General features: G+C 48.6%; 1 protein-coding gene across 6 annotated transcripts in view; it reads left to right on the top strand.

Annotated features, from left to right (window-relative positions):
* Window positions 1-7,929: 7,929 nt before the first annotated feature.
* PPFIA2 (PPFI scaffold protein A2) overlaps window positions 7,930-10,683 on the top strand; it is a 601,388-nt gene continuing 598,634 nt past the window's right edge. For 2 of the 6 annotated variants that reach the window (XM_089780129.1, XM_089780128.1), the window contains exon 1: window positions 7,931-9,693. The gene's annotated coding sequence lies outside the window, so the exon portion shown is untranslated. Of the gene's footprint in view, window positions 9,694-10,683 lie in introns of all 6 variants that reach the window. The other 4 variants (XM_089780141.1, XM_089780138.1, XM_075932507.2 and 1 more) reach the window with 3 other exon arrangements.

Raw genomic sequence — 10,683 nt, 5'->3', positions numbered from 1 at the left:
ATATTGAATACTGTGTGCAGATTTGGACATCCCAGCTCAAAACAGAAATATTGGATTTGGAAAAGGTACAGAGAAGGACAACAGAAGTTATTAGGAGTACTGAACACATTTCATATGAGGAGAGATTAAAAAGACTGGGATTTACAGTTTGGAGAAGAGATGATTAAGGAGGACATATGACAGGGGCTGATAAAATTATGAATCATATCCCAGCTTCTTCTTGAGAGGGGCCTCTCCGGGACAGGGGTTGGGAGGGGGCAGGTGTTATTGGCTCACTTACGCAGCTCCCAGCTTAATAGGCTGTCTTTTGTGGATCCCGTTCTCAGATGCCTATTTCTTCCTCCCTCCTTGCATTGTACAGGGATGCTAAGTGCCTAATCCTGGGTTTGTGGCATCCAGTGTGAGTAAGGCTATGCTGCAGCTGCGGTTGTGCTTCTTAGCCTGAGTAGGCAGATTTGTGCTAGCTTGGCTTGAGCCTCTGGGCTAGAAATAATAGTGTGAATACTGGAGCTCTAGCAGACACTTAAACTAGCCAGCTGAGGTCAAACGCAGAGACCAGGTGGGCTTGAGAGCCCAAGCTGGTGCCAGAGCCATTATACATGCTCTCCTCTTTTTAGCAGGATAGTTTGAACCAAACTAGTGGAAGTCTGTGTCCCTGAGCAGGAAGGCTTGCTCCCTGCATCAGTGTGGCCTAGCCCATGCCCTCTCCCACAGGAACCATGGGCCAATGTAGCTGTGATTGTTCATACCTGCAGATGCTCAGGTACAGAAAGCATCTAGCAGCCTATCAGGGGCTAATTGCATCTGGCACACTGGCTGCTTATTGCCCATCCATGGTCTAGAATATACTTTGACCTGCCGTATTAATTATCACCTGAGAAATAACAGTTGTGTTTTCTTAATGAGAATGCTAGGCAGGAGCAGCTAATTGGTTAATTACATATAACTGTTTGCTGCCTTACACAAAGCTTGCTACTTTTTCTGTTAAACTGCTGAGTTTTTTCTTCCATTCTAAGTTTGGGTAGTGTTTTGTTTTCCATTTTGAAAAATAAAATAAGACATTGATTGGTTTGTATTACATTTGACTTTTTTTCATCTTAAGAACCTAAGGAAGAATCAGAAGAATGCCTGGAAGAAAAGAGAATGATTGTCTTACACAAAATTGACTACCAATTTTAAACTTTGGAGTATTAAGCTTAAAAATTATTCTACTCAGGGGAGAATGGACATTGAAAATGGAAGAGCAAAAAAATCCACCAAGATGCACAAAATAAAGTTGGGTGAAGGAAGAACGTAAAGATGATCTAGTAAGTTCTTATTTTTGGACAAATATTACTAATGAAAAATTCAATTTGCTGTCTTTTATGGTAGAGTTTGTTAGTTGCAAATAAAATAAGGTTGAAAAACTGCTTTCAGTGTTACTCCTGCCTTTTCATTGTTTATGTAACTTTCTAGAAAATTCTCTCTTTTGGGCAGAAATTTTACCAGTCAGCCTGTGTTCTTTTGGTTTGGTCTTAAAAGGTGGGTAATTCTTTTCTGCTATGTCTGCAGTGTACAGAGATGGAAATAAAATGTTTTTCCTACTTAAAAGAATCAACAAACCTATTTTTGTCTCATCTTCCCCTTCTTCTGTTTTGATAACTAATTATAGCTGCAGTTTTAATAGGTAAGTAGTTGAAGGCTGACATTCCTTCAGGAAATGAATTAACATTGTGAGATAAGGTGGTTGTGCTAGTTGTGAAGTGTGTGTGTCTGGCTATAAGATAGCAAATGGCTTGTCTTGCTTTTTGAAGTTTTGTGTTGGGTACACATTGGCTGTGTCTACACTGGCCACATAACCCATAATAGCTATGGAAATGAGAGAAGTCAGAATAGGGAAATGCACGGGGGATTTAAATATCCCCCACGGGATTATAATAAACATGGTCGCCGCTTTTTTCCAGCTTGGGGAAAAGCAGGAAAAGAGCGTCCAGACTGGCGCGATCCTCCGGAATAAAGCCCTATTCCGGAGGATCTTATTCCTACTTGCAAGGAATAAGAGATCCTCCGGAATAGGGCTTTATTCCGGAGGATCGCGCCAGTCTGGACGCTCTTTTCCGTCTTTTCCCCAAGCCGGGGAAAAGCGGTGGCCATGTTTATTTAAATCCCGTGGGGGATATTTAAATCCCCCGCGCATTTCCCTATTCTGACTTCTCTCATTTCCATAGCTATTATGGGTTATGTGGCCAGTGTAGACACAGCCATTGTGTATAGCAATCTTAACTGATGCACACTGTCGTGTTTTCTGTGAGAATATACATGTGCCTATGCTAGCTTTCAAAATAAAGGCAAATGAGTATTTGTGCTATCCCAGAGCCTGTCCAGTAGCATGCACTGTCCCTTAGTACACTCCCTTTTTGTTGTTCTGGTTGTAGGTCTGATTGTGAATCCAAGCTCATGTCATATAGAGGGAGAGTTTATATTCTGGAATTCCTGTTTTTGTTAATTTAGAAGACTATTTTATTTAGATTTTAGAAGACACTTTGAAGAATGTTTCCTTCCAAGTTCCTTCCCCAAGACTGTCTTGTGGCCACTACTGAAATACTCTCTGGAATTAGCAGAATAACTACCCTTCTCTATAAGGCTCTGATATTGCACCTCTTAACATAGGAACATTTCACACTGAACCAATAATTGTTTTTCTTGTTACAATGCTGAATTTTTCTTTTGAAAGATATTAATGCCAGAAGCCCAGCATTCATCTAACAGCCCCTACCCTCCAAACACACCAGTGTGTGCAGTGAAGAGGATAAAGAAACAGATTTCTGTTTCAAGCCTCCAAGGGTTTTATTGTAAAGATTAAGTGGTGGGGAGGGGGAGAAATGTTTTTAAATATCATGAGACATTGATTCTTGGTAGCGGTTGTTCATTTCCTTTGTTGGGAGTCTACAGAAGCTGCATTGCTTAATCTTTCAGAGAGGGAGGATGTTTCATGTCCTCATGTTGCTTAGTAATGGCTGCTTTCAAAGCTGAAATGTTAACTCTCCTCCCCAAATATGCTGGACTGACTGGACAATATAGGCTTTGGGGGATCTCCTTGGTATGTGTAAATATGCTGGTAGGTCAGACCAAAGACCATTACTGGGTGCTTGAGAGAGGGGTAGGAAACACAAAATGAATAACTACTTCATAATTTGTCCATGAGACAATTTCTTCTGCCTTCATGCAATTTGTTAATTATTCTAAACATGACCCTCACCCTTAATTTTTGTTCTAATTGGAACAGAGTGGAATACTGTGATACTCCTGCTTTGCTGCAGTTAAAGCTTGGTTCCCAATGTCTAGATTGCTCATTTGGCATCAATAGGAGGAACTTAGAAAACAATTATTGTAAATCATTTTCAGTGATCTAATATATAAAGGAGAATGTTTGTATGTTTGTGCTCTAATAACATGGACACTGTAAGACCTACCAAAACCAAACTTTCCATAGGATAACCTTTCCTCTAGGAGAAGGTTTTACGATATGGTGGGAGGGAAGAGATGAGAGACCGGGGCTGCACAGAGCTTGGCAGTGCGGGGGAAGCAGCTTCCCACCATTGCTGGAAGCATCTGGAGGCCCCTCTTCAATATTGAGATTGGTTGGCCGCTAGGCCCTCAGTCAATGGGCTGGCGGGTGGCTGCTGGGGCTCGCTCTAGGCAGCGTGGGTGGGGCTGCTGTTACGGCTCAGCTTCCATTTTGAAAAAATGTCAGAAGGAGGCGCATTGGGGACCTGGAGGTGAGAGCAGGGAGAGGGAATGAATGGTCTGGGAGGGCTGGACTGTTGGTGGTGAGTGGGAGGGGTGGGCTTGTTCGGGAGGACTGGACTGTTGGGAGCGAATGGGGGTGGGCAGGATGGGGGGGCTGGACCATTGGGGGATGCATGGGGGGAGGGCAGGATTGGGGGGCTGGATTATTGGGGGGAGGGCTGGTCCAGGGGGGCTGGACTATTGGGAGCAAGTTGGGGGAGGGCAGGATTGTAGAGGGATGAAGGAAGTGGGGCCGGACAGTCCTGCAGGGAGTGAGTGAGAAATGAAGCCCATGGCAGGGGGGAGGGTCTCCTTTGAGGGGCCCTGGCCCAAGGGGCAGCACTGGATGATGCTGGGTGAGTGAGAAATTAATCCAAGGTGTGGGGGGTGTCCCTCAAATCTGGGCACTGGTCCTGGGTTTGATACTGGATGATCCTGGGGTAGGGGATGAGAGATGCAGTCCATGGGAGGGTCAAGGGGGTGGTGCTGCAGGAGGGACTATAGAAGTGCCAGCAGGCTCAGGTAGCTGACTCATAGATGGGAGAAGAGTTTGAGGTGTCACCTTGAAATCTCTCAGATTCATTAGGGGTTAGCCTTGAGGCATCCCTACACTCAGCTCTTGGATGAGAATTTGCAGACCCAACATGCCTACCCCCTACCAAAAAAAAAAAAAAAAGCTTCTACAAGCATAATTAGCAAAAATACCATTGGAAGCAAAACATTGCATTGTTGAAGAGGGGCCTCCATATGCTTTCAGCAATGGTGGTGAAACAAGCCATGGTGATTAGGGGGCTCTCCCTTCCACTGTGCTTTTAATGGCTCCAAGACTCATGACATGGGAAGAAAACAGAGACATAGTTTCTATTGTGACTTTCGTATCTAAGTTTTCCAAGTCAAATAGCTCTGATTCTCAATATTGCAATGCCTCTTTTTTGAGACACAGATTTTGCTTTATGCAGCAGTAGAAAAGCATGGGGGTCTGCCATAATGGCCAGATGTCAGGCACTGGCAGGTGCGGTGTGGCTGGAGGCTGTCAGGACCAGCTTCTGCTCTTCTAAATTTTGTTCCTCTGGCTTCCTGGGCAATGTCAGGTAAGTCCAGCTAGTATCCTACTATTTGGTTCCCACCCTCTTATTGTAAGAGCTACATACCTCAGGGGTGGATTAGCATAAGCATGTCCCAAGTTTCTTTGGACCATATCATTACAGTTTTTTCTTATTTTCTCACTTCCCCTGCCCCTACATTTTCTCTTTCCTGGTAAGTGTAACTCCCCCACTCACCAGAAGACTATGCTTCTGGTGGGGGTAGGGTGAAGGTGAGGGCATCTAGTAGTACTCACAGCAAAATATTGAGACTACAGTACAGGCAGTCCCCGGGTTACGTACAAGATAGGGACTATAGGTTTGTTCTTAAGTTGAATTTGTATGTAAGTCAGAACTAGCTCCAGATTCAACTGCTGCTGCTGAAACTGACCAGGGGCTGACTACAGGAAGCTGGAGGCAGAATTGCTCTGCCCCCAGCTTCCTGGAATCAGCCACTGATCAGTTTCAACAGCGGCTGAATCTTGAGCCTGGGACAGAACAGCTGGGCTGCCAGGTAGGTCCCTGCAGGACCAACCCGGCATCACCCCAGCTGCTCTACCCCAGGGTCCACAACAAAAGCCTGGACTGCTGGGGGGGGGGGGGGGGGCGGCGCATTAGCTGCGCCCCCCCCCAGCAGACCAGGGACACGGGGAGCAAAGCCGCAGCGGCGGCGGGGTGCCGTGCCTCTGAGGCTTTGCTCTGGCTTTGCTCCCCGTGTCCCTGGTCTGCTGGAGACGGTCCCCAGCAGACCAGGGGCACCCGGAGCAGCTTTTCTTGCCCCGGAGGTCGAGGTGGTGGGACCGCTGCGCTCTGGGTGGTCCCGCTGCCTGCGAGTTCCGGGGCAAGAGAGCCCCGTTCGTAAGTGCGGAGCCGACATAAGTCGGATCCGCGTAAGTCGGGGATTGCCTGTATAGGTAAAAGAAACACTGTCCACTGAAAGGTCCTTTAAAATATTTTAGCTGTTAGTATTAAGTAACTCCATAGATTGGGCATTACAGTGACACAGCAAATCTTCAAAGGTATAGAGATGCTTAATTCCCTGAGCCAAAAGGACTAAATGGTGCCCTTGCCTCCCCACTCCTGTTTCTCCAACTTGTTTGTTTTTGTTTGCCAGGATTTGTGGGAGTTTTGCTTGCATAGGGATCTCATATAATTCTGTCCAACTACCATGTAGTTGCCCTATGCAATGGACCATGGCACAGCAATCAAGTGAGTAACTCCCACTTCAGGAAGCCTGTGATAGGAACAGAGGTGTAGTCAAGAGGGGTTTCTTTCCAATCCCTTTGAACTGTGGTGAAGAGAGCCCTTAAGCCTTAGAAGGAAGGATTTGTGGAAACAGTCTCCTACACTCTGAACCTCATTCAGGTTGTGTGATAAATGAGCCCAGATATCCGATATCAAATAAGCCTGCACAGAGCCCAGAGCCTCTGACTGGACAGGGCTGATTAATCACCTGGGAATCTGTGCTGCCACCCAGCTTAGAGGGAACATTTGTTTCTCAGCAGGCCACAGGAACTGATGTGCAGATAGCAGTAGCAGCTCCCCTGAGGTTGGGAAGTCACTGACTCAAGGGAGCTCTGCACTGCTGCCTCTGTATCAGAGACAGCAGCGTGGTGTGCCAGGTGGGAGCTGGTCTGCAAGGGGAGTCAGTTTAAAACCAACTCCCCATGTGGACTGGCTGCCTGTTGCCCAGTGCTACTGCCTCTGATAAAGAGGCAGCAGCCCCATCTAGGGGGTGGTCTGAGCTCCCAGAGCCGGCACGAACCTGAATTGAGCCATGCTGCCTATCTGCCTGGCTCCTAACATGCTTTAAATCTGGAGCCGCAGCAGGGATATGTCCTGGACCCGTCGTAAGCCAGGACAGTGGGACTGCTGGCCAGCCTGCTAAAAAATGAACTGGCAAGTGTGTGTGGGGCAAGGGGGATGTATGTAGTCCAGTGATTCCCAACCTTTTTCCCATGAAGAAATCCCTAAAATAATTTTTCATATGCCAAGGAATCCCTATCTATGAAAACGATTGCTTGGCAGAAAAAGTTGACAGGGGCGAGCGCAAATCAATTTCTAAATTTTTTCAAGAAAATGTATTTGTAAAGAGCTCTTTTATTTATATATACACACATACACTAGTCTATTAGCCTGTCATAAGACAGGATTTTCAGGTCTTTCCTCCACGTCCGTCTTCTCTTCTGTGCCTCTGGTCTTTCGCTCTGTTTCTCTCTCTTCTCCTCCCCCTCCTGCCTCTCACTTGGGGGACCGCGGAGACCAAATGGCCTTTAGGGGACCACAGAGCCCAAATGGTCTTTTAGGCTCTGCACTCCCTGTGCTGCATGGGGAGCACGAAGCCCAAACGGTCGCTTGCGCCACTTGCTTCCACGCGGCAGCCCAGCTGAGTGGCGCAAAAGTCAGCCAAGCACCATGGTGGGAGCCAAAGGGTGGGGGGGGGGGGGGAGGTGATGTTCACAGCCAGGGGGCAGGGCCTGGAGCCACTGCCCCGCCTTCCTTCCCCTCCTGCCGTGGTGCTCAGCTGACTTCTGCACTGCTCAGCTGGGCTGCCACGGGAGAGCAAACAGCTGTTTGAACCCCACACTCTCCATGCAGCACAAGCCCCCCCCCAGAGGGAACAGCCAGCAATTTGGTGTTACAGATGCTGACACCGGGCTACCATATATATATGTCAGCTTACATTGTAAGACAAAAAAATTGGAGCATTTTTCCTGTCTTTCTTTTTGTATTATCTGATCTTTTTCTTTCAATATCAAATCTCCTCTTCCTCCTGACTCATATTTTCTCTCTTTCTTTTCTCCTACCTCCTTCTCTCGCACTTGCGGAGCCCAAATGGCTGCTTGCTCCCACACAGCAGCCCAGCTGAAATCAGAGGGCGGGAGGTGGAGGGCCTGACAGATGCTCCAGGCCCCACCCAGCATTATTTATTCCATGATTTCTTGAGGAACCCCTCATGATGGTCTGTGGAACCCCAACTAGGAAACACTGGTGTACTCTATAGCATTAACCTATAAGCTTTTGCTTCCTGGTTAATCAACGACATGTTTACATCCTTAGTTTAGACCTTCCCTGGCTGGTTGGCAGTAGGGAAGGGACTGATAGCAGGACTCACCCACCCCCACCCGCTTCCTGGGGCACCAGAGAGAGGTGCCTTCACAGCTGCCTTGTACAGGCCTGCGGTAGGGCCACCAAAAGGCAGAAGCAAGTGGCCGATCCAGCCACTGGTTGTCACAGGATCACCGCACTGGCCCCTCTGCTTGGTGCAAGGAAATCGGAGCGCTCCTAGGCGGGGCGACGGGCAGATGTGCTGGATGAACCGAGGCTGGCCTCTTCCATTGCCAGTGGCAGGGTCACGTCCTGTAACCCCGCCAGCAGGAGCGAGCGGAGCAAGGGCCCTCGCGCGAGCGTGTCCTCTCGGGTTGAGCCCGGCCGGCCCTAGCGGGCTCGCTCATTGGCGGGGCGGGCGCTGTGCGCGCCGCGGGGAAGCGCCGCTGCAGCTGGGGCCCCGCGTGTGCGTGCAGCAGAGCGAGCAGACGTGATTACTTCAGAATTTATTTCAGGGCTGGTGGAAACCACTGCGGCAGCTTCCAGGGGAAGCCCCAGCTGAGGAGGAAGAGAAAAGCAGCGCTGGCCCCCTCCCCCCCAGCTTCCTCCTCCTTACCTGGCGAGCTGGGCGCCTGGCTCAGCAATGCAGGCGCGCCCTGGCGGGCAACACCCTGCTCTCCCGCCCGGGGGAGAGGCGGCTTTGAGAGCCGTAGCGTTTCCAAGCGCGCAGCGCGATTCCAAGTGCATGTGGCTGCAATCGCCCGCTATTGTCCCGGCTTTGTCATGGCCGGATTATAGGAGCGGGGCCGTGCTATGACGCTCCATATCCGATTAGAAGGCGATGTCAGAGCCTTTGCCTGTCTCTCTTCCCACCCCCCACCCAATCGTAGCACGCGGCCGCTTAGGGATGGCCTGTGGCTTGAAAGACCCGGGCACCCACGCACGGGGAGGCTAGGCCGGACGTGGCAACAGCCCGGCAAGTTTCGGGAGCTCTGGGAGGAGCGTGGAGTGGCCCCCAGACTCCCAGTGTTCCCCTCCACGCAGCGCTCCTGAGTGGGCAGCCTCGCCCCTTGTCCGGCTACAGATCAGTGTCCGCCTGTGACTCGCGTTCCTTGAGTCTGTTCATCTTGCACCAGAGCGGCTCCATTGGGTGGCTGCAGTGACTCCTGACTTACCCCAGGAGGTCGGACTCTGAGGGTCTATGAGGAAAGGGGTGGGCGAAGGCTAGCCAGCTTCTTTTTAATCGCGCTTTTTTCTTACTACTTCTGGCCTGTGTTCATTACACGCGCTGCTGCTGATCAGCCTGGGGAAGGGCCGCTTGTGAAGCAATGGTGATTTCCGGCCACCCTCCCTTAAGTTTTTATTAAAAACAAAAGAAATTCACTCATCCCCTGCCCGCCCCCTAATCCCCAGTCTCCAGCTGTAAAGATGCTGCTGCTGCTTGAAAGAGGCTGCTGGAGCTTTAAGAGCCGCCTCCCCCCTCTCTTCCTCCTAACAATGGTCTGAACCAAGCTCTGCTTCCCAAAGCAAAATTTGTAATATGCCATTTTTCCCATGGACGCTTTTCCTTTTGGCTGCTGACGAAGTGGCCGAAGAAAATGCCGAGTTGCCTTGCAGACACGCCTGCCGGGAGAAGGGCGCTGGGGCTGTGGTTTTCTCTGAGCAACGCCTGTGTCATCCTTGCTAGGAAGATGCTCCAGGACTGCCCAGCTGTGTGAGCCCCCATCAAAGCCGGTAGAGACTGCGGTTGTCATTGATCAACGGAAGGAGCAGACGCCGAAGTAAAAGCCACTAGGTACTGAAACCTGCATATCTGAGCTCCACCATCCTTTCTTATCCCCAGTCCCCCCCAAGGGGAGATGGGATGCAAATGCAAATTCTTCCTCTCCGCTGGTCCCTGTAGTATGCCTTGGCTTATTTAAACGTGGCTCTGTACTGATCTTTGAGAGATGGGAGAATTTGAGTGTAAAAAACCACGAAGTAAACTTCTTTTGGGGTGGGGGTTGCTGGAGGGCTGCAGAATAGGTGGTTGGAACATGTTTTATGTTAATTCACTGTGTTCATTACCGGCTGTGTAAAAAGGAGTGCAAAAGGATTCTGTGAAGATGATTTCATAGTTTAGTGAAGATTTCAGGAGAGAAGGAGTTAACTAGGAGGAGGAATATGCATGTAATGCAACTCAGACAATGGCAAGGATTTTCCATATGGAATTACATTGTGTGGGTTAAGTGAGGTGTTGAGAGAATCTGTGAATAAATCATTGGTACAATCAGTTCTACTGCAATCACTGTATCCATTTATTTTTAGTTGTAAACGCAAAATGTTCAAAATGGTTCAATAAAAAAGGATGGAGTGTAGGGTGAGTCTTCAAAGCTGATGTCACTGTAGACAGCATCACATCAGAGAGTACTGTAGTCACTTTCCCCCTTGGCAATATCCTAAGCAGAAATTTAACTGGAAATTGACTTCTAAATCTGCATGCAAAATTAATATCTGTGTAAAGCAAAGTCAAGGGGTTTAAGACAGAGGTAAGGTACAAAAGTGATGGGATAAAATTAGAAACACTTCCTATATGCCTCAAGTCTTCAAGGTGAACTAAATGATTGCTCTACAGAGCTTTACAGATAGATATAATTTCTGATTTTCCACACTCACAATCTCCTCAAGTGAAAGGAGTGCTGGAAAGAAATACTGGTTCCAGATTACATGAATTACTTCTGAATGAGAGACTTTGTTGCAGTCACACAACTTTTTTATAATTGAGACACCAGAGAGGACTCAATTT

Source organism: Pelodiscus sinensis, chromosome 1 (genome assembly GCF_052426305.1).
Source record: "Pelodiscus sinensis isolate ZL-2025 chromosome 1, ASM5242630v1, whole genome shotgun sequence".
NCBI lineage: Eukaryota > Metazoa > Chordata > Testudines > Trionychidae > Pelodiscus > Pelodiscus sinensis.
Note: the sequence above shows the minus strand (reverse complement) of the source record. Positions and strands in the feature narration are given on the sequence as shown.